This window comes from Lissotriton helveticus, chromosome 7 (genome assembly GCF_964261635.1).
Source record: "Lissotriton helveticus chromosome 7, aLisHel1.1, whole genome shotgun sequence".
Lineage (NCBI taxonomy): Eukaryota > Metazoa > Chordata > Amphibia > Caudata > Salamandridae > Lissotriton > Lissotriton helveticus.
In genome coordinates this window covers 1,525,756,632-1,525,784,501 of record NC_136068.1, presented here as the reverse complement: position 1 = coordinate 1,525,784,501, position 27,870 = coordinate 1,525,756,632, and positions in this window count along the sequence as shown.

The window sequence follows — 27,870 nt, the reverse complement described above, 5'->3', positions numbered from 1 at the left end:
CTATACAGCCTACAAACGATAATGTATGGAAATGACATCACCTAGTGTATTGATTTATTTTGATCATATTAAAATATTTGTTTCCATCACACTTCAAAATTACAAAAAATGTGCTTCATTTGTGCTTTACTAATTATGATATATTCTGAAATATTTGCACCGTTTATTACAGACATTTAATTCTGTTATGTGCTCGAAAAATACCTTTTCTTTCCCACCCCAAGGTTCCAGCAAGATTGTCACATAAATCCATTCACTAAGTCAGAGAAACAAAAGTATACACCAAACTCCCTGGGAAGGCAAAACCTGATATTTTATCTCTGTCTTTGAAAGCACAGCAAATGTGATAAGATGAGAAGAAAATGTAAAGGTCTCTTAACAGAAAGTGAGCACTCATGGAAGAATACAAGGAGCCAGGTAAATAGGCTATGCTCCTCTGGAGGGACTTAGACATGCTGGACAGCCTAAATCAAATAAAGCCAGCAAATAGAAATCAAACAAATGTGAGTTACAAACCACGAAGCCAAAAGTAAGCAATGGGCTGAATGTATTCCCAGGGAAGCTTTCAGAATGTCCCCAAGAAGTATTTTCAAAACTTGGCAGATGTTGGTAGGCCTCAACATAAAAAATGCTTCGAAAGAGAGTTAAAAATAAGCTGGAGGAAAAGCGTTTGGAAGTGGGAATTCCAGTAGAAAAATAAAGAAAATGGACAGTACGAAACAGACATTTTTTGTCTAAAGGGAATCACTAAGCTCTTATGACACACTTTTTCATAATACCTATTTTTCCTCTAAAAAATTTAACGTATTTCTTCCTGAAAACTAAGCTAATGCAGTAATATTACACCAGCTTAGAAACTGATTCAACTAAGTTACCCCAACCTACAAAATATGTTGTTCTCTATTAGAACAGGATGTTAATTAAAACATTTTTTACTCTATCCAGCTTTTTTTACGCTTATTTTATCACTCTATGAATAATAAAAAGCTGTGACGGTCTCCATGGAATTAGCAGCGGAGGTCGAGGCAGTCGTACAGATGGAGACTTAACAAGCGGAGCCATCTTGCGGCCACCTCCCTGCAGCATCTGCCAAAAGGGCTGTGGAGACAGATGGGTCTCCCCATGATGCTTCAAAAGTAGAAATACCTTCTGCAACCAGGTGTATTGTGAGGGGCCAGTGCTCTCTGCCACTAGACACAAGGGTAGCCGAGGGCCGCACTCTAAATCTTGAGTCGACTTTTATTCATGCCAGACCCAAACAGGAACGGGGACATATTTGTCATTGTGTTGTGCCGCCTTGCGCCATGCAAGGAGACGCAAGGGCGATGCAACAACATAGTAAGACTTATCAAGCCTCGCTTGGCATGGCTTGAGGAATCTGGAGTAACGCAACGTAGAGGATATCGCTGCGTTGCGTTACCCTGCCCCAGGGAGGGAGTCCATGGGTGGAGCATGCATCCACCTATGGATTATGGTGCATTCCCAGATCTACCCTCAGTGGCAGATCCGTAAATGAGTCAAAATGCCAGGCCTCCCCAGGTGAGGCATAACGAAAAGAAATATCTTTATCTCTGCTCATTTTTCCTCTTTCTCTGTGTGCTGCGTTCTGCAACACACAGAGAAAGAGGGAAATGCCTCTGAAGATAGTTTTTGTGCAGGAAGGTGACACTTCCTGCACCAAAGCAATCCTTCCAACAACACAGGCACCCTTGCACCAGGTTGCAAAGGCGCCTGTGTTGGCGCTAAGCAGCACATTGTGCACCAGCACAAGGAAAGTAGGGGAGAAGGGTATGTGGCCTAATGGGCTATGGCGGTTGAAATCAAATCTGGGGAACGGGGTTGAGTCTTGGCAATGACACTCAACATCCTGTGATTCTGGGCAAATCACTTAATCTACCCGCGCCTAACAAAACAACAACAAAAAATAATGCGTCCTTGTGTAACGTAACTGGTGCACATGTAAAGTGCTCTGATACCTTTGGGTCAAGTTTGCGCTATATAAAACTCTGGGAAAAAAGGAAAGGATATTAATGTGCCGTATAATTATAAATATGGTGCATTCCTGAGTTATCCCTTTCACACAGCGCAGAAAGGTGGCTTGCTGCGTTGGGCTGGGTGACTGTTTGATAAATGTGACCCTTAATGTTTAACATTCCAGATGTGGAAAGTGAGCCTTTATCACATTCACAGCACCCATGGTGAGTATTTTAATTCCGCACTCAGGGGAGCGCCCGTTTTCATGCAGGTTAGGGCTCACTAGATTTTTACACAATCCCCATTTCATCCCCCATTCTCAGTAGCTTTGCAAGGATGCAATTGGCCCTGGTGCAAAGAAGGAAAATGGCCCCTTTGACTGCTGTTGGGTAGCAAAATAAATAGAGCAGTTAACAGGGTTTAATGGGCCACTCAGGGTTTTGGTACCGGTGCACTGTAGCTGCTGCACCAATGGTACCTACACCCCTGCCCTCTACGGAACTTGTGTGAGTACCCTGTCTGAGCAACCGTTTTAGATTGCTACTCCCGACCTACATAATTCTGCATTTCTTTCACACTCACACCTTAGGAACCCCCTCCGCCAGCAACCTCCCCCCCACCCCCTGTCATTCCCCATCATGGCCTCAATTTAAACTCCATTATGCGAGTAGATTCCCCTTGACTAATCTTATGCTCAGAATGAACAGCAATTTCCTCAGTTTGTGTCTGGCTCACTGGAACAAATGACCTCTGCTGTGAGGTCTACGAATTATCATATCATACCAGTGACTTTCAGTCCATGCCCTTCTCATCGTCTGCCTATCAGTTAGCACTCGGATGGGGGCTGTATTGATAACCACAGCAGCCATCCGAGTGCCCTGGCTAATAGTGGCTCAAGAGTTTACTGCTGTCTGCACATGTGGTGGCTGTGCTCTGTTATAAAGCCACTGCAGATACAAATAGAATATAAGACAACCACGGCAGATGTAAATTGACCAACACTACCTCAATACAGGCTTGCTGGGTGGGCTCTGAATTTTGCTCCCTGTGGTACTACAGTCAGAGAGGATGTGGCCTAGCAGTTAGATCTGAATGGCTCCTTTTGAAACAGGACCATATGGTTGGTCCCTGTCTGTAGTGGTACATTGAGCAAATAATGATGGAGGGGAATGCTGCCCAGAGTAATTACCAGAGGCCGAGGTTAATTCAAGGATTCCACCCATCACTATACCTAAGGACTCAAGCTCCATCACACTGATAAGGCCCAACAAAAAAGTTGAAACTGGCACTGAGTTACTTGTGTCCCATTTAAATGGGATGGGTTCTTGTGATTCAAGCAGGACTAATCTTGTTTGCGCAAAATTATGGTGGATTTGCATATGGTGGATTTCTATACGTGTGAGAAAATAACAACGGAGTGGAATACAGACCATAATGATTACTAGCCGCAGATATTAATTCTAGTATTCCACCATTCATTTTTAGGTTTCGAGTTGCCGAAAGCTGCGCAGCAGCGTTTCACACAAGGCGAAATCTTTTGAGAAGCGTATATTGGCTTAGTCCCGCCTCTGTCTTCCATTGGCTAGCTCCATAAATGGAGGCTAGCCATTGGAAGACAGATCTGTCCGTCAATGCCGGAGCAGATTCGGGGGCGTTCCGGCAATTTTTAGGCATTCAGCCCCTTTGGTAACGTCATTGCGGTGGTGGGCGGTTCCTATTTTTTTTTGGGGGGAAGGTTTGTTTTGGTCATTGCAGGCCGACCGCCGCCGGAAGAAGTCCAGGTGAGTGCTTTTTCTTGCCTTCTGCTTTGCCTTTCTTGCCGTTTGACGTTCCCGCCCCCGCCTCCCGCTGTCCGTGCCTTTCCCGCCCCCCTCCCGCTGTCCGATTCTTTCCCGTCCCCCCTCCCGCTGTCTGTATCTTTCCCGTCCCCCCTCCCGCTGTCCGTGCCTTTCCCTTCCCCCCTCCCGCTGTCCGTGCCTTTCCCGTCCCCCCTCGCGCTGTCCGTGCAAAATATCACATGCATTGGTAATCCAAAAGACTGGCAGCCAATGCTAGACTTACTGGCTTTGCATATTCTTGTTCTACCTGGGAAGAGTAAATTCAATGGCGCAGTTGTGTGAAGGCCCGACTTGACCACCGGAGTTGAGATGTTTTTCATTGGTGTTGTGGTTCAAGACAGGAATGTCACCTAGTGAGGTTGCAGACACGTTCGTTTTTGTTCCGGTTAGAAATATCAAAGTATCGCCGGGTTTTTGCTGGGCAGACTGGCTCCGGTAGTTTGGTAACGTGATAAAAAGCCAGGGGGTGACGTTGCTTCGGAGATTAGACCACACATAATAAAGTCGCTTTACACCGCCCTCTCTCCAAAGCCTCTCTGGTAACACAGATGTGTGAGGTATCGGGTTATATTGGGTTGCACTGTCCGTGCCTTTCCCGCCCCCCCTCCCGCTATCCGTGCCTTTCCCGTCCCCCCTCCCGCTGTCCGTGCCTTTCCCGTCCCCCCTCCCGCTGTCCGTGCCTTTCCCGTCCCCCCTCCCGCTGTCCGTGCCTTTCCCGTCCCCCTCCCGCTGTCCGTGCAAAATATCACATGCATTGGTAATCCAAAAGACTGGCAGCCAATGCTAGACTTACTGGCTTTGCATATTCTTGTTCTACCTGGGAAGAGTAAATTCAATGGCGCAGTTGTGTGAAGGCCCGACTTGACCACAGGAGTTGAGATGTTTTTCATTGGTGTTGTGGTTCAAGACAGGAATGTCACCAAGTGAGGTTGCAGAAACGTTCGTTTTTGTTCCGTTTAGAAATATCAAAGTATCGCCAGGTTTTTGCTGGGCAGACTGGCTCCGGTAGTTTGGTAACGTGATATTAAGCCAGGTGGTGACGTTGCTTCGGAGATTAGACCACACATAATAAAGTCGCTTTACACCGCCCTCTCTCCAAAGCCTCTCTGGTAACACAGATGTGTGAGGTATCGGGTTATATTGGGTTGCACTTGCAGCACTGCCTGTCAAATAAACAGTGTTGTACGGTAGACATGTGGGGTAGTGCACGCGCTGCTGCAAACAGTGAATAGTCTGCAGGGCGCCGGTTAGAGTCACGGTGGGTCTGGCTCAACCTTCCATTCTTGAGTGGCACCGAGGTGGTAATAACGTTGCAGCTTCATGAAGTCCTGGACTTGGCGGCAGGTGCATTTCGGAAGCAAATTATTATTACGTGATCCACTAATGCCAGTTTTGCCCACGCCTGTGTTTTGAAAGGTGTTTCTGGGCATGAGTAGCACCCCCTCTGGCTGTTACGCCACATCATCTCCCCTGTATGATTTGTGCCGGGGGACACAGGCATCTGCTGGTCAGTAATGCCCTCCAGCTTTAAGAGAGAGGCTTATCGGGACGAACAGAAGGGTCTTCTTCGGAGAAAGGTGATGGTACAGCCATTTAATGGTAACGACGTGGGCAAAATCAAACGACCAGGGCAGCCTTACAGCCTGAGACCAAAGACAGAGCTGGACACCAAGTAGGATTCTGTTTCAGAAGATATTTTAACCATTCTTAAAACGGTCTGCCCAATGCTCCAAGTCTTTTCAATTGTAAAACCTATAACATGATTATGTTGTGCAAATATGTGGCATTGTTTTATCAATTTTGAGGCTGTAAGTGTATATGCAACTCCAGTTTTACAAGCCATTGCATTTACGCAAGTTTGAGCTATTGCCAATGTAAATGACAATGCCATTTCTTTATCTGTTTTCAAAACCAACACATAAATACAAATGTTGTCATTTACAATGCCAATAGCTCTAACTTTTCCAAAGGCGAAACGTTGCATTGTAAATGCTTGTTTGTTTTTCTCATGGAAATGGCCCAACTATGATAGGTGTGTCCAAATGTAGGTCCCGTGACTCACTGTGCCATAGAACTTGAGCTGCGCCCCACTGATGAGGCCCAACAAGAACAGAACTACTGTGGGGTTGCTTGTGCTCCCAGTCAGAAGGGATGTGGCTAGTAGTTTGGGCTGGTTGTTCCTAGTGGAGCAGCCAGGGCTGATGTGCATGTGGGTGGTCACTGTCAGCAGTGGCTCACTCAGCCAAAAGTTCATGGACTGGAATGCGAACTTGTGGTTAAGGTTCGAATTTTCCCTTCCTCTAGAAGGACAATGAAAACCTATTTAATTAGTCATCATGTCTAACACTACATATCCTATTGTACACTTTAGCTAGTCCTAGTGCCTCGAAGCCTTCAAACCTATCACAACAATCACATAAAAATGTGTATTGCACCTTACCACCGGGTCAAAGTGGTTATAAAAGTGCTCTCAGAGGCATGCTCATTAAACATAGAGGAGATGTGTCATTGGATAACTATCTACAGTCATGTCAGACCATCCTGTGGACACAGCAACTACACGCAGAGCTCCATTGCACGTGCTAGTTTAAAGTGCTGGATGTCGTCACTTGATTCAAAAGGCCTTGTTACCCTGTTTGATTCCTGGGACTGCCCGCACTTGCAGTCCCATCTTCACCAGAATGAGAGTTCTACATCCTCAGAACACACTGTACCGCTCCGTTTGAAGTGGTCTTACAATGTTGTGCAAGGTTGCAAATGCTGCAGTGAGTTGACAAAAGTCCCAAGGGGTATGCATTAGTGCGCTCCCAGGGGTACACGTTCACCTGAACCATCATTTCAAGATGACATCACTTGCGGACGTTTTCTCCCCATGTGTTCTTGCCTGTGGAGAAGCTGTCTCCGTATAGGGACGACTGTCGCAGGAGTGTCCCCTGCATGGTACAAGACTGATTCGTGATTTCTACACAGTGGATGTATTTATTCCTCATTACTGGTATAGGGAGTCACGCTTACCAATCAACCAATCATCTCCTAGATTATTATTTCAGGACATTCTTGGATGCCACTGAGTCTGAAGGCCTACGGACACCTTCTGGAACCAGCAAGCTAGGTCAACTGTGTCATTTTAAGAATCTGATGCTACATACGCTGTTAGAATGATATACATTCAGACTGTTATGGGTACCATGCATCTCAATTTATACAATGCATAAACAAGTTGCTGTGCGTTGCCTGTCTATGATACCTGGGACATTTGGAAAGGTAACAATATCATTCCAGTCTTGCTTGTGTGCATGTGAGTGTGTAATAAATGTAGATATCTTACCCATGTTTATCAGCATTGCTGTAAGTACCACTCGCCATTGCTATGGTGGACTGGTATTGATGGCTTAGAGTAAGGTCACACCAGTGTCTGCAAATGTTTATGCTTAATTGTGAGCACTTTGGCCCCTGAACTTGATGGTGCCAAGGTTAATAACTCATACACTTCTTCTTTGGGCAAATTGTGAAACCTGCAAGTCACAAGTCCAGGCAGGGGTGGAGTGTGGCATAACGACCAGAGCTGCTTACTGTGATACTGGGGAACAAGGTTCAAGTCTAGGCGTCAGCTCAACATCTTGTGCATCAGTCACTTAATCTCCCCATGCCTGAAAAAATAATGTGTCTTTTTGTAATGTAACTGGTGCTCTTATGAAGCACTCCAATAACTTTGGGTCAAGTTTGCGCTATATAAAACCGCAATATATGTATATGTATATATAGGCACTATTTGCACATTGATAAACAGATCCAGTAGACACTAGACGAATCAAATGAGATCTACATTAGTATGTGCTTGTCTCAGGGTTATAGGAGTGTTACCGTCTTGATTTTTGTCCCCATTTTCTTGAACACAGGTCATTGAAATGTATTGACAGTCCATGTCTACTATACGAAAAATACAAGGGATTCAACCCGCAATTTTGTATATCGTAAATACAACCAGGGACTTTTATCCTATATGGTTGTAATAACATGCATCTCTGACCCAATATTGTTCATTCATTCCTCACAGTAGTAACAGTGGAGGTTAAATTTGGTATGGTTGCTCAATTTGAGACTGGCACGTCCTGTCCGGCCGGACAGGCTATTATGAAATATGTTCCACTAGGTCCATCATTAGTGGACAGAAAAATTCATTATTACAGCAGAACTGACAATCAATACGACAATGCAGCATACAGCAGGAGGCCAAATAGACTAGTTAAGCACCTAGTAGCAACATCCGCACAATAGAGGTTGTAGGTGATCCCGGTTACACAGGGCTCACAGAAAGAAACACTGGACCAGGGTAAAAAATCGGCAGGTCATGGGTTGTAACCGCCTAGAAATAATACACATGCTCAATTTGCACAATTGTATCTTTTGCACGTGTGGTTGTACATTTTAATTATATATTTTAATATGTGGTGCAGTGTACAGTACTATACATGCTCTATTTCTATATTTATTTGCGGAAGTTGCACATACTTATTAATAAGGCCTGTTGATATGATTAACTGTGAAATCAGGCTGTCAGTTACTATATGAAGTGAAGGTGGTTGTAACTCAGAAGGAGTGGAACCACCGTTTACATGTTTTCTACGTCTATTACAAGATCTGTCATGTGATGCACTTTTGAATTAGGCACAGTCACTTTAAAAACTGTAGTAAGCCAGAACCACATTGTCATGTGATCAAGGCTCGGAGGAGCTGAAATGTTATGGCAGCAGTTCCCAATAAATAAAAAAGAAATGTGCACTTACCTTTGGGTCCATGTCTACATTGCTGTGGTGGGGACAGGACTGCCATTGCCATTGCCAAGCCGTGGATAGCGATATATATATATATATATATATTCACTGAAAAAACCATAGGTTATAGACCATATATAGTTAGGAATTAGCATTTAAAAAACCTTATTTTACTCACACAAAACCATTGAAATTCCATATATAGTTAGTTGCACTAACTATATATTGCGCACCCGCAATCCACTGCTGATCATGTCACATATTACATCATTCATGACATGGTCAGTGACATCACTGATGACATCACTGATGACATCTCAAATGACATCACTGATGACATCACTGATGACTACATCCAGTGACTGTATAATTCTGTAAAGTTAAAATATGTCTTACATATTGAAGAATGAGTGGATGTATAAGTGTCTTGATGAAGGATTTAGTAGGGGCATGGCTGACTGTATGAGTGACTGATTAAATGTGTCTCACTGAGTGCATGGGTTAGTGACTAAACTGTCTTAATTTGTGCATCATTATGTCTGTTGTTCTGTAAACTGCTGCATGTGTTGATCATTAGCTATATGATTAACTGTATGGGTTATTGATTGGTTGCCCAAGCATTTGTATGGGAGACTGAGTGTGTGTCTGGGTGGCTGGGAGGTGTATGACTCTCTGCATAGATGTGTGAGCAGTTGATTGACTAGATGTATGGGTTCAAAAGTGCATGTGGAAACAGCTGTATGGGCGGTTGACTGTGTGCATGAGTGTATTGGTGAGTGAATGGATATCTCAGTGCTACATGTCAAAGTAAGTACATATGTAAAACACAGTACATGTGAGAGTTGACATATATAAATAACTGTGCATAAGAGCCAGTGAATGTGTGAGTGGCTGTATGGATCATTGTGAACTTGTATCCAGGATTGTATAAGTGAGTAAATATGTTTTAGTATATGTTTGAATAAGTAAGGTGTGTATAACTGTATAGTTGAGGAAATGGAGGTGTGATTGATTCTTTGCATGACTGACTAAGTGTCTGAGTAACTCCATGGATGAGTGACAGTCTATGAGTGTCTGTTTACACTGAGTGTATCTAAGGTTATATTAGAGTCTGAAGAGGTTCATCGTATTATCACATGAATGATGTCATCAGTGATGTGATCAGTAATGTCAAATGAGATGTCATCAGTGATGTCATTTGAGATGTCATCAGTGATGTCATCAGTGATGTCATTTGAGATGTCATCAGTGATGTCATCAGTGATGTCATTTGAGATGTCATCAGTGATGTCATCAGTGATGTCACTGACCATGTCATGAATGATGTAATATGTGACATGATCAGCAGTGGATTGCGGGTGCGCAATATATAGTTAGTGCAACTAACTATATATGGAATTTCAATGGTTTTGTGTGAGTAAAATAAGGTTTTTTAAATGCTAATTCCTAACTATATATGGTCTATAACCTATGGTTTTTTCAGTGAATTTTCAAGGTTTTGTAAATGCTAATTCCTAACTATATATGGTCTATAACCTATGGTTTTTTCAGTGAATTTCAATGGTTTTTTAATAGCAAATATCATAAGCTGTCGAATGTCAAGTACGTGGTAAGTGAAAACATTTTCGTGTTTATGCACACTGATCTGCTTTGAATGGTGCCCCCCCCCCCTCATTTCTATTAGGAGTACTCTCTCTTTGCAGATAGTGAAAGGTAGTTAACGCAGGCCTTTGCCCCCGTTGTAATCCGTCGTGCCTGCTTCTCTCTCCATTTGATTGATTGTTATCCAAGTATTTACTGTTTTAGAATTAGTTCTCTTTGGTTCATTCTCTATTTACAAACAAACACAGAGTCGCAATACTCTGTTTAGTCTTTGCAGATAACGAAAAATCGTGTAAAAAAAAGAAAAGGAATCGAGCAAAATCAGTAGGCCACTAATGGGATCTCTTTTTGACCTCGCTAAAATAGAAACATTAGGAACAACCCCTCATGACAAATACAAAACTAGTGAGATGAACTGAACTCCACACAATGATGGCTGCAAAACAGCTCGGCTCCGCCACCCACCCCGCCCAAAATAACGATAAAGAGCGGCTGCCATGATTGGTTGCGGAATGGCCACGACGGAGCTACGAAATGGTGCTGCTCTCATGCTAACCCCAGCTTCAGTCTGAAACATCCAGAAACACTGTAGACTACCAATTCGATCAGTTCCGGTAGCGCCCCAATGTAACCCGGTAGAGAAGAACTAGCCCTCCTCTCTTTGACTGATGGTTCTTGTTGCCTGTCCCTTCTGTTGTCATTTAACAGAACTATTTAGCCTGCTGAAAGGGGTTGTGTTCCGACCGCTGGTTGGTGGAGACATTTTGACTATATTCTGGACCTGCGTTGTCGCGTAATGCGTCATATGACGCGCCGCGTTAGCGCATCCGGAAGTCATCCGGGGCGCGCAGCGCGTAACGTAAGCATAACAAGTCATGTGACTTGTTAATAAAACTTTTCATTGGTTCATTTTACTTTTCTTATTGTAATGATGAAAGGCTTGGTCATATGACCTAAAAATTACGCTTTTCATTACTTCCGAACATTATTTTTTCTTAAATATATGTTATAATGTTCCAGGCTAATGTACTTTCCCAGAAATTTTACAACTGTCCTGCAAGTAAAATATATTCTTTTTTTCGAGAAAAAGAGCGTTTCTTCGTCCCATGACGGAGCCGTTGAGCAAAAGAGGGTCGACCTGCTGTCTTAGTCGCCGATACGCCTGAATATGAGATTCTTATCGATCACTTTATGTTGCAGGAATAGAAAACACAACAGCCCTTGACCATTTATCTTTACTGCGTTCCTTCGTATTATACCTTTTACCCTTCATGTAATTGGTCTGCTTTATTTCACTTGCCTTTTAATGATTCTAAAACAGTCACTATTATTAAAAACTTTACCAATGTATATACTACTACCATGTTTTCTTTTAAAAACCTTTATTGTGAAAATTTCATTATACAAATACGAGCCTATAACCACGTGGGCCTGCCACGGAGCAAACTGTAATCGTATATGATGAATAGACATTTACACTGTAGAGGAACGTAACGGGCGGGCCATTAGGTTGCAAGAACTAAGGTGTCTAACAGTTACGGAATCGGTGGACGTACATTTTATAATTAAAATACGACAGGGCCAGTTACAATAAAATTATTTAGATATACATTTGCAGGCAAGTACCATGGGTGACGTTAATTCGAACTTTCAACAGTACAGTAATCAATAACACATCAGAACTTAATATCAATAGGGATGTCGAAATATTCAATCAATTCTCGTCCCCGCCCGCCATGTGCTTCAAAACTGCATACGTATCTCGTGATTTCAAGGTTCTGCAACCAGTACACAACAAGGAGTTACGAGTCCCATTTATTCCGGCGCCATTTTGGGCGAGGACGGGCAGGTCCAGGATATAGTCAAAATGTCTCTACCAACCATCGACTATGATGATGTTCATATGCTGTATTTATTAGAGTAACACTCATCTGTCCACATGAAATTAATTTGCCACAATCTAAACATGTCATTTTAATCTTTCCAAAGTTCTTCTAAATATTTGGGACCGTTTCCCTTGCCTCTGAAGCTCTCAGTGCCACTTCTTTGATGAATGTACTAGCAGGTCAGGGGTTCTCCTCCAAATCTCTCTTTTATGCAGCACTATAATTAATTGGTGCCACCTCTCCATATGACGATGCATGGTATAGTTACCACAACTATATTTTTTTTCGGTTCCTCTGGAGAGTTCATCGTGGCAGATGAAGCGTGTAACGTACCGGGCATTTACCTTTTTTTGCATGTACAGGAAAGGAAAAAAAAATCGAGCGTCCGAGTTCTAAGGTGTCCCAGGGCCATTTTAGTGGACCAGGCCCAAATCCAAAGAATAGGCCGCCATTTTGAGAGTCCTCTTGCAGCCGCCTGTCGCTGTAGCATCAAGAGCAGCCGAAACTCAGCTGAATGGCAACTGAAACGGTAAAGGGGCGCCCCACTACAGCAGACGAGCCTCCACCTAGGAAGGCCCATTCACGCCGGCTCCCCCCCCCTTCGGGCACCCCACGCCGTTATTCGGAGCAGTATTGTAGGATGGCCACACCAGTGCGGCAACTTGCTAGACATCACCTCGGTGGTAACCGAATCTCAACGCCTTGTGGTGTCTTCTATTCAGAAAACATTGTTATGCTGCCTTCGACCTATTCGCCGCAAGTGCGCACACAACTCAACTGCATAGCTTGCTAGACACCACCTCGGTGCCATCCGGATCTTGGAATGTCAGCACCTTTTGGTGTCTTCTCTTCAGAAAATATTGTTGCGCTGCCTTTGGCCCCATTCGCACATCAGTCCGCTACTGACGCCATCTCACAGGCTAATGGGGCGCCCCACGCCGACTTTCAGCATTGTAGAATGACCACACCAGTACAGCAACTTGCTAGACATCACCTCGGTGCCATCCGGATCTCGGCGCCCCACTGCAGATGAAGTGCCTCTCAACTATGAAACCACCACGGTGACATCCGGATCTTGGCGCGTTGTGCTGCCTTCGGCCTATTCGCACATCGGTCCGCTACTGACGCCATCTCACAGGCTAATGGGGCGACCCACGCCGAGTTTCAGCATTGTAGGATGAGCACACCAGTACAGCAACTTGCTAGACATCACCTCGGTGCCATCCGAATCTTGGCATCTCAACGCCTAGTGGAATCTTCCATACAAAAAATATTGTTACGCTGCCTTTGGCCCCATTCGCACATCAGTCCGCAACTTAGACATCACCTCGGTGCCATCCGGATCTTGGCATCTCAGCGCCTTGTGGTGTCAGTCAGAAAATATTGTTGCGCTGCCTTTGGCCCCATTCGCACATCAGTCCGCTACTGACACCATCTCACAGGCCAACAGGGCGCCCCACGCCGACTTTTACCATTGTACGATGGCCACACCAGTGCCACAACTTGCTAGACACCACCTCGGTGCCATCCGGATCTTGGCATCTCAGCGCCTTGTGGTGTCTTCAAATCAGAAAATATTGTTTCGCTGCCTTTGGCCCCATTCGCACATCGGTCCGCTACTGACGCCATCTCACAGGCCAACGGGGCGCCCCACGCCGACTTTCAACATTGTAGGATGGCCATAGAAGTGCGACAACTTACTAGACACCACCTCGGTGCCATCCGGATCTTGGCGCGTTGTGCTGCCTTCGGCCTATTCGCACATCGGTCCGCTACTGACGCAAACTCACAGGCCAACGGGGCGCCCCACGCCGACTTTCAGCATTGTAGGATGGCCACACCAGTGCACCTTACTAGACACCACCTCGGTGCCATCCGGATCTTGACGCGTAGTGAAGCTGCAGCAGCTGCAAATAAGCTTCAGACAGTGTTACAACCGCTGCTCAGAACTCTCAACTATGACACCACCTCGGTGCCATCCGGATCTTGGCGCGTTGTGCTGCCTTCGGCCTATTCGCACATCGGTCCGCTACTGACGCAAACTCACAGGCCAACGGGGCGCCCCACGCCGACTTTCAGCATTGTTGGATGGCCACACCAGTGCGGCAACTTACTAGACACCACCTCGGTGCCATCCGGATCTTGGCGCGTTGTGCTGCCTTCGGCCTATTCGTACATCGGTCCGCTACTGACGCAAACTCACAGGCCAACGGGGCGCCCCACGCCGACTTTCAGCATTGTAGGATGGCCACACCAGTGCTGCAACTTGCTGGACACCACCTCGGTGCCATCCGGATCTTGGCGCGTTGTATTGCCTTCGGCCTATTCGCACATCGGTCCGCTACTGACGCCGCCTCACGTGCCAACGTATTTTCTCCGCATTTTATACCCTATGCCGCATAACAGGTCATGTGACTTGTTTATAAAACTTTTCATTGGTTCATTTTACTTTTGGTTTCCTAATGATGGAAGGCTTGATCATATGACCTAAAAACAACACTTTTCATTGGATGAAAACTTTTTTTTTTTCCCAAACGATGAAAGCCCCACCTTGTTTCTGGATGTTTCAGACTAAACTGGCGTCAGCATGAGAGCACCACCATCTCGTAGCTCCGTCGTGGTCATTCCGCGAGCAATCATGGCAGCCGCTCCCCACCAGAAGCCTGCAGGAGTCCGGGGCCCCCAAAACTTTTGATGAATTCTCAAGGCGGAGGGGACGCTTTCGAGAATGGGGTCCAAGACATAGCAGACAAGCGTCCGATTTCCAAGGTGTCCCAGGGCCATTTCAGTGGACCAGGCCCAAAAAGGAAAGAGCCTGCCGCCATTTTGAGAGTCCTGTGACAGCCGCCTTTCGCTGCACCGCAAGAGTGGGCGCAACTCAGCTGAATGGCGGCTTTTGACACAGTGGACCAAAAACGGACGGAATGGCAACTGAAACGGTAAAGGGGCGCCCCACTACAACAGATGACACTCCACCTGGAGAGGCCCGTTCACGCCGCCTCCCCCGGGGCGCCCCACGCCGTTATTCGGAGCAGCATTGTAGGATACCAAAACCAGTGCGGCAACTTACTGGACATCACCTTGGTGCCATCGTTCTGCTGCCTTGGAACTATTCGCACAACAGTTTGCTACTGATGACCCACCCCCAGCGACGCCCCACGCCGTTATTTGCTGGGTGGCAACTTACTAGACATCACTTTCGTGTCATCTAGATTTCGGCGCGTTCTGCTGCCTTGGAACTATTCGCACAACAGTTTGCTACTGATGACCCACCCCCCGCGACGCCCCACGCCGGAAATCTGGACGTTGTGCTGCGTTGGGACTATTCGCACAGCCGACCGCTACTTCGTTGTTTTTCCCTAAAAATGTTTATATGTTATTACTATTTTTGTTTTCTTGTATATATTTATAAATTATTAAAGTTTTATAATCTTACTACTTTGTCGGAGTGCTATATATTTTTAATGTGACACATAATTGTAAAAACTTTGATGTACAAAGAGTCATCCCTGGAATCTTCCGCTTCACGCTCGGTCCCCTCCCCAATCACAATACAGGATGGTTTTCAGATAATAGCAACGCTTCTGCTGTGACGGATCTCATCGAGTGTGGGCCTTGATCTACTATAACTCCTTTGAAGAGGGGTGATTCTTTACAGCTGTGGCCATAAACTACATCTGCAGGGCTAGCTGATAGCCTAGGACTGGCCTGGACAATCGGACACAGAGGAAAAGGAGTGTCAGAGGGTGCGGTAGTGAATAGGGCGAAAGGGAGGTGTCGGGCGGGCACAGGGTGTGATTCTCAGGGAAGAGCAGCGCAGATGGGGGGAGGTTTATTACCCATGCATAAGACAGAGAGCGGGGGTGACCACTGCCTGGGTGAGATGCTTGCGAGGGTGGGGAGCCATGCTAAGGATCGACAGCGTGCACAGAGTGGGTCTGGTCAAGGCATCTAAAATGGCTGCCGTGCACGACAAAAGTGTGGCATTTGAAAAAAGACAAGATGGCGCAGACAATGTTTTTCAACACTTCCTGATTTCCTTCGAATCGAACGTTAACAGACGTTGGGGCATATTACCAAAGTTAAGCGATATTTATCCCTAACGATGCATTCCAAAGATTTTTTTACCGTCAGAAATTATCGCAGATAAACCTTGCTATTATCAAGGTTTATCGCAAATACGATAAAAAACGACCGCAATGCATTAATATCGCTGAAAACTCAGCGATATTCATGCATTACCGAGCTAATGCTCTTAGCCATGTTATCCACCTCCCATTGGATAACATGGCTAAGAACTGCTCAGGGCAGCTGTTACTTTTTGGAGATATTCGCGCTTATCTCGAATATTTCCAAAAGTTGATAATAGGAGATAGCGATGTTAGCGACTGTTTCCAGTCGCTAACATCTTGGCATGCCCACTTTGCATGTCATTAGTGATAAATATCACTCACATGCAAAGTGGGGCCCAACATGGTCGCTATCTCCTACTAGCCGTCGCTAACTGGTGTTAGCAACAGCTAGGTAATACAGATATAATTTTATCTCCGCGAAGCGGAGCGCTGTTACAGATATATATCTTGTTTTTGAACGTTAATTTCTCAAAATGCACTGAAGCACATATATTGAGACCTAGCAAAGGCACATCGGGCTACCAGTCCCTAATATTTTACCAAGTTTCGTGCAAATCCATTCAGCCGTTCGATTATTATTATTATTTTTTTTGTTTTGCCCCGCGGGGCCCTTTTAAAACCTCCACATCAAACCTAGGGGGTCAGCGAGGATCTACTATGCCCCCTTATGGTCATTTGCCCCTTCGCTTTGGCCTCCTCTTGTCTCTCGATCCTACCGAGAGACAAGATGGCGGCCGCTACGGACTGTTTGGAATGTTTACAGACACCGGAGAGCCAATCAGCTTCGCTTCGCAAAGCTCCGTAACGCGAAAAGTACGCGAAGCGGTGCGCTGTTACAGATATATATCTTTTTTTGAACGTTAATTTCTCAAAATCCACTGAAGCACATATATTGAGACCTAGCAAAGGCACATCGGGCTACCAGTCCCTACAATTTTGCCAAGTTTCGTGCAAATCCATTCAGCCGTTCGATTATTATTATTATTTTTTTTTTTTGCCCCGCGGGGCCCTTTTAAAACCTCCACATCAAACCTAGGGGGTCAGCGAGGATCTACTATTCCCCCTTATGGTCATTTGCCCCTTCGCTTTGGCCTCCTCTTGTCTCTCGATCCTACCGAGAGACAAGATGGCGGCCGCTACGGACTGTTTGGAATGTTGACAGACGCCGGAGAACCAATCAGCTTCGCTTCACAAAGCTCCGTTGCGCGAAAAGTACGCGTCCTGGAGCGCTGCCCGGTCCGCTGTTACAGATATATATCTTTTTTTAAACGCTAATTTCTCAAAATCCACTGTAGCACATATATTGAGACCTACAAAAGGCACATCGGGCTACCAGTCCCTACAATTTTGCCAAGTTTCGTGCAAATCCATTCAGCCGTTCGGGCTAAAAGTGAGGCCAACCGCCCTATGGAAAACTCAATGTTAAAAACACGTTTTGGGACCCCCCTTTTTTCTCGACCCCCCTGGACGAACCCCCCCCCAATTTTCAGGGGCTGCTCAGAAACAAAATGTGCCATTTTCCTGAAAATTTCAGCCAATTCCGTCCACAAACGCCAAAGTTATTAGACATAGAATTTTCAAAAAACCCATAGAGAAAAAATCCTAACTATATATACCTACTGGCGGTCGCCAGTAGGTATATATAGTTAGGATTTTTTCTCTATGGGTTTTTTGAAAATTCTATGTCTAATAACTTTGGCGTTTGTGGACGGAATTGGCTGAAACTTTCAGGAAAATGGAACATTTTGTTTCTGAGCAGCCCTTGAAAATTTGGGGGGGGTTCGTCAAGGGGGGGGCTGAGAAAAAAGGGGGGTCCCAAAACGTGTTTTTAACATTGAGTTTTCCATAGGGCGGTTGGCCTCACTTTTAGCCCGAACGGGTGAATGGATTTGCACGAAACTTGGCAAAATTGTAGGGACTGGTAGCCCGATGTGCCTTTTGTAGGTCTCAATATATGTGCTACAGTGGATTTTGAGAAATTAACGTTTAAAAAAAGATATATATCTGTAACAGCGGACCGGGCAGCGCTCCAGGACGCGTACTTTTCGCGCAACGGAGCTTTGTGAAGCGAAGCTGATTGGTTCTCCGGCGTCTGTCAACATTCCAAACAGTCCGTAGCGGCCGCCATCTTGTCTCTCGGTAGGATCGAGAGACAAGAGGAGGCCAAAGCGAAGGGGCAAATGACCATAAGGGGTAATAGTAGATCCTCGCTGACCCCCTACGTTTGATGTGGAGGTTTTAAAAGGGCTCCGCGGGGCAAAAAAAAAAAAATATAATAATAATCGAACGGCTGAATGGATTTGCACGAAACTTGGCAAAATATTAGGGACTGGTAGCCCGATGTGCCTTTGCTAGGTCTCAATATATGTGCTCCAGTGGATTTTGAGAAATTAACGTTCAAAAAAAGATATATATCTGTAACAGCGCTCCGCTTCGCGTACTTTTCGCGTTACGGAGCTTTGCGAAGCTGATTGGTTCTCCGGCGTCTGTCAACATTCCAAACAGTCCGTAGCGGCCGCCATCTTGTCTCTCGGTAGGATTGAGAGACAAGAGGAGGCCAAAGCGAAGGGGGAAATGACCATAAGGGGGCATAGTAGATCCTTCCTGACCTCTTAGGTTTGATGTACCATTTTGTCAAGTTTGGTGTAATTCCGTTCAGCCATTCAGGCTGTAGACGTATGTAAATGTCCTATGGAAAATTGCATGGGGAAAACACATTTGAAAGTGTTGAAATTTAGAACCAATTAAAATGTTACTTTGGTTTTGTATTTGTGTGTGATGAAAGTTAATTGGTTATGTATATATGTCAAATGAGAGGAAACCACAGCCATTTTGTGATACTACTGTCTGAGGTACATTTGTGAGGAATTTTTGGTGGTGAATTTCTGGTGTTTGATTTACACAGTACTAACACTTCTGCTACTTTTAAAAAGGTGAGTTGTTAATTTGTAAGGGGAACTATGTTGTACACTTGAAGATAATTTGAAAAATGTTTTCTGTTATTTATTTGCAGTCCTTCTGTTATACTAAATACTTGATAAAGTTAGTTTTATATTATGTATTACTAAAAACGATAAATGAAAGTGATTATTTTTTTCTGCAATTTACAGCAAGCAATTTCAAAATAAAATGGCTCACAATGAAGAGACCGTGGCAATTTCTTTTGAATTGTCCACTACATTGATTGAAATTGAGAGCACCAATAATGAAATATTGTCACAAGGAGGACATGACTTGTATGATTCCATTAGATTGATTGAAATGGACAGCACCAAGAATGAAATATTGTCACAAGGAGATGACTTGAATGATTCCACTACATTGATTGAAATTGAGAGCACCAATAATGAAATATTGTCACAAGGAGGAGATGACTTGTATGATTCCATTAGATTGATTGAAATGGACAGCACCAATAATGAAATATTGTCACAAGGAGGAGATGACTTGAATGATTCCACTACATTGATTGAAATTGAGAGCACCAATAATGAAATATTGTCACGAGGAGATGACTTGAATGATTCCACTACATTGATTGAAATTGACAGCACCAATAATGAAATATTGTCACAAGGAGGAGATGACTTGAATGATTTTTTTGATCAATCTCTTGATGGCGAATTTATCGAGTGTTTGGAGACCATAGAGTTACAAGAATCATCATTGGAGACTTTTAATGAGGACATTGCTGATGAGGACATGTTACTAGTTCTTTCAAATTTAGAAAATTCTGAAGAATAAATTTATATTTAGAAATCAAAAATTGTTTGAGACATTATTCATTTTTATTTTTAATTTATGAGGTTGTAGCGAAGTGATTGTAGTATAAAATGAGACTTATAGTATAGAGTGCAACATTTTTATGTTACATGGTAAGTTTACTCATATTTACTTCCCTTCTGCCACTATATTTTCTCCAATGTGTATTTGACATCTCTTCTTCATCTCCGGCCTCCTTTCTCTCACTGTGTGTCTCCGATGCATCTTATCGCTGCTATTTTGTGTAATTACAGAAGAGAGTAAAATAAAATAGTTCGGAACGTGAAAAGGGGGCAAAGTAGAGTACTCCTCACCCCCTAGGCCTTTTTAGGCGGTCCCAAAAGGATCAGTTTCTGCTTTCCTGAGAGATTATGGTATGAGTTCCATATACCACAATAACTTGCATTACAACATGCAAGATATCTATCTCCTATTACCAACTTTTGGAGATATTCGCGCTAAGCGCGAATATCTCCAAAAAGTAACACCTGCCCTGAGCAGTTCTTTGCCATGTTATCCAATGGGAGGTGGATAACATGGCTAAGAGCATTAGCTCGGTAATGCATGAATATCGCTGAGTTTTTAGCGATATTCATGCATTGCGGCCGTTTATTATCGCATTTGCGATAAACCTTGATAATAGCAAGGTTTATCTTCGATAATTTCTGACGATGCTTAGTGGTAAAAAATTGGTTGGTAAGCATCGTTAGCGATAAATATCGCTTAACTTTGGTAATATGCCCCAACGTCTGTTAACGTTCGATTCGAAGGAAATGAGGAAGTGTTGAAAAACATTGTCTGCGCCATCTTGCCTTTTTTGAAATGCCACACTTTTGTCGTGCACGGCAGCCATTTTAGATGTCTTGACCAGACCCACTCTCTGCACGCTGTCGATTCGTAGCATGGCTCCTCACCCACGCAAGCATCTTCCCTAGGCACTGGTCACCACCGCTCTCTGTCTTATGCATGGGCAATAAACCTCCCCCCATCTGCGCTGCTCTTCCCTGAGAATCACACTCTGTGCCCGCCCGACACCTCCCTTTCGCCCTATTCACTACCGCACCCTCTGACACTCCTCTTTCTCTGTGTCCGATTGTCCAGGCTATCAGCTAGCCCTGCAGATGTAGTTTATGGCCCCAGCTGTAAAGAATCACCCCTCTTCAAAGGAGTTATAGTAGATCAAGGCCCACACCCGATGAGATCCGTCACACCACACGTGTTCCTACTATCTGAAAACCATCCTGTATTGTGATTGGGGAGGGGACCGAGCCTGAAGCGGAAGATTCCAGGAATGACTCTTTGTACATCAAAGTTTTTACAATTATGTGTCACATTAAAAATATATAGCACTCCAACAAAGTAGTAGGAATATAAAACTTTAATAACATATAAATATATACAAGAAAACAAAAACAGTAAAAACATTTAAACAACGAAGAGACCGTGGCAATTTCTTTTGAATTATCCAATAGATTTATTGAAATTGACAGCACCAATAATGAAATATTCTTGTCAGTAGCGGTCTGTTGTGCGAATAGTTCCAAGGCAGCAGAACGCGCTGAAATCTAGATGGCACGAAAGTGATGTCTAGTAAGTTGCCGCCCAGCAAAAAACGGCGTGGGGCGCCGCGGGGGTGAGTGAGTCCAGTAGGCACCACAGCTATTCTTACCGGCATTGCAGAATTACTGCTGGGGACAATGCCTGTGCTGTAGCAGGGTCACAGCAGAAACAAAAAGGATTCTGTTGAAGATGTTGTTGGTTTTCAATTTGAAAACAGTTCTGGTGTCAACTGCTATGCTAATGTAGTGGTTAATGTTTTGTTTTCTCTAGAAAATGTAAAAGAGGGGGAGGCAGTCCAAAGTTCCGTTAAAAGGGCAAAGGAAAGGATCGGTGGTTTGAACTATCAGTCAAAAAGGGGAGGGGGTGCAATAATTTTTCCTACCGGGTCACACTGTGCTTTCACCGGAAGTGAGGTCTGCAGGATTCTAGTAATTCAAAGTGAGGCTGGCGCCAGCATGGGAGCGCCGACGTCCCGCGGATACAGTTTCGTCACTCCACGGGCGATCATGGCAGTCATTCCCCATCGGGGGTCGGAGACTCCCGCGGCTCCTCTAGAATCTTCAAGGTCGTGGAGGACTACGGTGGTGGAGTCAACCAGTGACCGGGCCATTTCTTTATGCTGGGCCCGCTCTTGCCAGGTCGACCGCCATTTTGAGAGTTCGGCAGCTACCGGCGATCGCGGGGTCACATGAGCGGACGGGCTCCACCCTGCCGGGCGAGACGTTGCAGCATGGCCACAGTGGAAGAACCCTTTTCCGGGCGCCTGGAGCGCTGAGGGTGCAGCTGGGAAGCCTCCACCTGGGGAGGCGGGAGAGGCCTGTTCGCACCGTCTCTCCCTCCCAGTGCACCCCACGGCGTCTCGCTTGAGATTTGTTATGGCCGGACCAGGCGATGAGGACGAGGGGGGGGGGGGGGGTCGGAGGCATGTGCAAGACATCCCCCCCCAGTGTTGTCGCAGCCATTATAAAAGAAAGAAGTGTCCCGTCCGTCTTCGGGCCGGGCTTCCGGTGGATGTCGGCCGGACGCCCCTGGCTCTGGCCCCATGAACGGGTTTCTTGGTTTATCGGCTGCAGCCGGATCCCGTCGGCCTCGGCCCCCCGACCGTTGGTGGCCGGACCGGAAGAGCATGTGGCGGGACTACCTGCAACTCTCAAGGGCCACCGCGGCCGGACTGGGAGAGAGAGGGGAGGGTCGAGGAGACATTCCCCCCCCCTGCAACTGTTCAGCGTTGTAAAGGCAATCCCCTGGCCGGGTCCCGCTGGCCTCGGCCTCTCCTCCGGCTACACCCTACGTTAGGATCTCCTGGCCGAGGCGTGGCAGCAGGACCTGCCTTATATGGGCTGCTCCCGGCTGGGCGTAGCCGGAACCCTGCCCCACCTTGGAAGTTTTCAGAGTGGGGGCGGATGTTCTACTGACTTGCATTTTCCCTAGTCTATCGATTTTTTTGGCGTGGCAGGCGGTGGGACAGCGAGGGGTGATTTGGTTTCTCTTACTGTTTTTCTGGTCTCTCACCACTGGCATATTTTAACGTTTTCTTGTTTCTAGGACATTAATAGGTTTTATCATTACGTTATGTTATCGTTTCTTTGTTCGTTGTTTAATAAAAGTTCATGTTCATCAGTGGCCTACTGATTTTCGTTTTCCTATTTTTTTCTTTCCAGGTTGTTTCATGGTAAAGTTTCTGTTAACAGGATACAGTGATCACTTCGTTATTATTGCATATGTCCTTTTCACTAGGGGTGCTCTCTGGTCGGGCCAGATGACGTATCTCTAGTAAATGGTCCGGGTGAAAAAGGTGCATCAATCAGTGGGGAGTAGATAGGCATGACAGATTACAACGGGGGAGAAAGGTCCGCATTACGTACCCTTTCACTACTTGCAAAGATTTTCCTACGTTTATTTGCAAACAGGGAATACCTCCAAAAAGAACTAATTCCCAAACAGTCAATGTTCGGACAATCAATCAATCAATGAGGAATGAAATAGGTACGACGTGTTAAAGGCTTGCGTTACCTACCCTTCACTATCTGCAAAGGGAGAGAGAATATTCCTATTCTTCCTCGTTTGCAGGTAGAGAAGATCCTTAAGAGAATTAACTTCGAACAATTCAATGCTCGATTGAAACAATCAACAAGGGGTACTGTGAACACAAATGAACGCCGCTTATGTACATACGCATTGCTATTTTCAACAGGTTGTTCCTAATGTTTCTATTTTAGCGAGGTCAAAAAGAGATCCCATTAGTGGCCTACTGATTTTGCTCGATTCCTTTTGTTTTTTTACACGATTTTTCGCTATCTGCAAAGACTAAACAGAGTATTGCGACTCTGTGCTTGTTTGTAAATAGAGAATGAACCAAAGAGAACAATCAATCAAATGGAGAGAGAAGCAGGCACGACGGATTACAAAGGGGGCAAAGGGCTGCGTTAACTACCCTTCACTATCTGCAAAGAGAGAGTACTCCTAATAGAAATGAGGGGTGGGGGGCAGCATTCAAAGCAGATCAGTGTGCATAAACACGAAAATGTTTTTACTTACCACGTACTTGACATTCAACAGCTTATGATATTTGCTATTAAAAAACCATTGAAATTCACTGAAAAAACCATAGGTTATAGACCATATATAGTTAGGAATTAGCATTTACAAAACCTTGAAAATTCACTGAAAAAACCATAGGTTATACACCATATATAGTTAGGAATTCGCATTTAAAAAACCTTATTTTACTCACACAAAACCATTGAAATTCCATATATAGTTAGTTGCACTAACTATATATCGCGCACCCGCAATCCACTGCTGATCATGTCACATATTACATCATTCATGACATGGTCAGTGACATCACTGATGACATCACTGATGACATCTCAAATGACATCACTGATGAGATCACTGATGACATCATCCAGTGACTGTGTGTTTCTGTAAAGTTTAAATATGTTTTACATATTGAAGAATGAGTAGATGTATAAGTGTCTGGACGAAGGATTTAGTAGGTGCATGACTGAATGTATGAGTGAGTGATTAAATGTGTCTCACTGAGTGCATGGGTTAGTGACTAAACTGTCTTAATTTGTGCATCATTATGTCTGTTGTTCTGTAAACTGCTGCATGTGTTGATCAGTAGCTATATGATTAACTATATGGGTTATTGATTGATTGTCCAAGTATTTGTATAGGAGACTGAGTGTGTGTGTGGCTGGCTGGGAGGTGTGTGACTCTGTGCAGATCAATGTGTACTTGTATCAATGATTGTATAAGAAAGTAAGTATGTGTTAGTATATGTTTGAAAATGTAAGGTGCTCTATGTTTAACTGTATAGACAAGAAAATGGAAGTGTGATTGATTCTTTACAGGACTGACTAGGTGTGTGAGTAACTCCATGGATGAGTGGCAGAGTGTAAGTGTCTGTATAGGTGTATGAGTGCATATGATAGTGTTGTAAAGATGAGTGATTGTATGTATGAATGATTGTATGGGTGAATGAGTGAATGTGTGTGTAGACGTAGGAATCAGTGAGTACGTATGTAGTAACTAGTATTGGTGTGTCAATGGTTTCAAAAATTATACTCTGTATTTAACACTGGGTGAAACAGAGGTTATATTAAAACGTGAGGAGATGCATTGTATTGTCACATGAATGATATCATCAGTGATGTGGTCATTGATGTCAAATGAGATGTCATCAGTGATGTCATCAGTGATGTCACTGACCATGTCATGAATGATGTAATATGTGACATGATCAGCAGTGGATTGCGGGTGCGCGATATATAGTTAGTGCAACTAACTATATATGGAATTTCAATGGTTTTGTGTGAGTAAAATAAGGTTTTTTAAATGCGAATTCCTAACTATATATGGTGTATAACCTATGGTTTTTTCAGTGAATTTTCAAGGTTTTGTAAATGCTAATTCCTAACTATATATGGTCTATAACCTATGGTTTTTTCAGTGAATATATATATATATATATATATATGTGTATATATATATATATATATATATATATATATATATATATATATATATATATATATATATATACATATAGTTAGACTTGGTATACTTGGTGTGGTTTCCCAAGACTTTTGTGCCTCTACCTCCTGTACCCTAGATGCTGTGCTGGATTTCATTTTTGCTGGTTTAGATGCTTTGGGCACTTTGCCACTGCTGATCAGTGTCAAAGTGCAAGTGCTCCCTGTGTAAATTGTTATCACGTTTGGTTATCCATGATTGGCATATTTGATATACTGGTAAGTCCCTAGTAAAGTGTGCTGAGGGTGCTAGGGCATCTACAATTATATGCCACTAGCAGGCTTGGAGCACTGATTGTGACACCCACCCAAGTAGCCTTTTCAAATGTGGCAAGGACCTGCAACTGCAGTATCTGTCCACAGTTTAGACTGCCATGTCAAACTGGCAACTGCGCCCACTTGCCAGGCTCCCACTTTCCCCTTTCTTACATGTAAGGCACCCTCCAGGTAGACCCAAGTTACCCCTATGGGAAGAGGGCAGTGTAGGTAAAAGGTGGGATATGTACTGGTCTGTTTTAAATGTCCTAATAATTAAATACTGTCTATTTCATTTTTTACTCTTGAAAGGCTATCTGTACCATAGGATAAAATGGGAGATACTTTGTAACATCTTACAAGTATAACTTTCCATTGGGACAAGATTGAAAAGTGGAGTTTAGGGTCTCTGAACTCAGAATTTAATAACACCTCTTTTTAGGGAGATGGTTTTTAAATTTTGTGTTTGAAATGCCAATTTTAGAAAGTAGGCATTTTCTTATTTTTACCATTCTGTGAGCCTCTGCTATTTTGTGTATTGACTGTCTGGTTTTGGAGTGAAAGGGGCTCGGGATGTGCATTCACTGAAGACAGCCACGAGGTGTCCTGCCTTTACTGGGTGACTCAGAGCTGAGCTTCATAGACATTGGCTGCATTTAGAGTGGTGGGAGGAGTTTCACTTACACCTAAATAGACAGTGTCTCCTCTGCACAATGCTGTCTCAATCTCCTATAGCAATGCTGCACTAGAGAGGATAGAACTGGGTTGGACTGGGCTCAGAGACACTTGCCACAAAGAGAACAAAGACAAAATGGGGCATAAGTATAGGACCTTAAACGCCAGAGAATTAGATCACTTCTGGTCTCAAAAGGAACCTTTTGCCAAGGAGAAGAGCTGGAGAGCTGAAGGGAGAAGTACTGCCCCTTTGCTGTATGCTTGCTGAGATGGCCTGCAGTTAGTGCTTCTGTCAAGGAAGAGGACAAAGACTTGAACTTTGCTGCCCCTCAGACACCCTTTGACATCTGCCGATGCCTGCCGTTATCAGCCTTCCGGAGCCCAACACTCACACCGACGCCGTCACCGCCAGAGCCAGCATCCAGTTATCTCAGAGCTGTTACCTGATGAGGGTGACTCATGAACTCTTCGACTTTGCATTGCATCGCCTCACCGGAACCGGCGCCTATATTTCGGCACCAACGCATCATCTCCAAGATGCTGTGCATCCTCCAGTATCTTAGTTTTCCATGGTACTGTTGTTTGGGCATCCGCGTGACTCCATGCCATACGCCGCACACCTAGTGGTCGGCACCGTACTTTGATTTATGCCTGTCACGACATCGTAATAGCCCCAGGTGGAGCTATTTCTTTCTACAAGTGCTATTTCTGCAAGTTACTGTTTTTAAGTGCTATTTTGATTTATGTATGTTGGATTTTTGTCCTTTTGGTTTTGTTTGCTTTAGATAAACATACCTTATTTTTCTAAACTGGTGTGTTGTCCATTTGTGATGTTTTCACTGTGTTACTGTGTTTTTTGTGTACAAATACTTTAGACATTGCCTTTGGGATAAGCCTGCCAAGCTACCAAGGGGGTGAGCAGGTGTCATCTAATATGTGTGTCTCTCTTACCCTGACTAGAAGCAAGGGTCCCTAATTGGACAAAGGTACCTAACTCTGCCAATTAGAAACACCAATTTCTATCATATATATATTACAAATTTCCCTAAAAAAGCCCTGAGTCTCCTCTTCGTTGCTTGTCTAGGCACTGCGAGTCTAAACCAGCACTCCACCTACTTGTTTTCATATACTTATAGGTTCGAATGTTAGTAGGTAGAGGATATTCAGCTTATTTCAGAAACTCTGACCACGAGGCCCGTGTGTCACTCAGAATTACACATCTCCCATTCAGCATGAGAACACCCACACGGGGATTGTGCGAAGAACTACCACTTCTGTGGCTCGCTCAAAATGTAGCAAATGCTTGAAAAAGAGTGAACTTTTTTACTTATTTTCCATGCAAACATATGCCTGCTCCTCTAAACAAT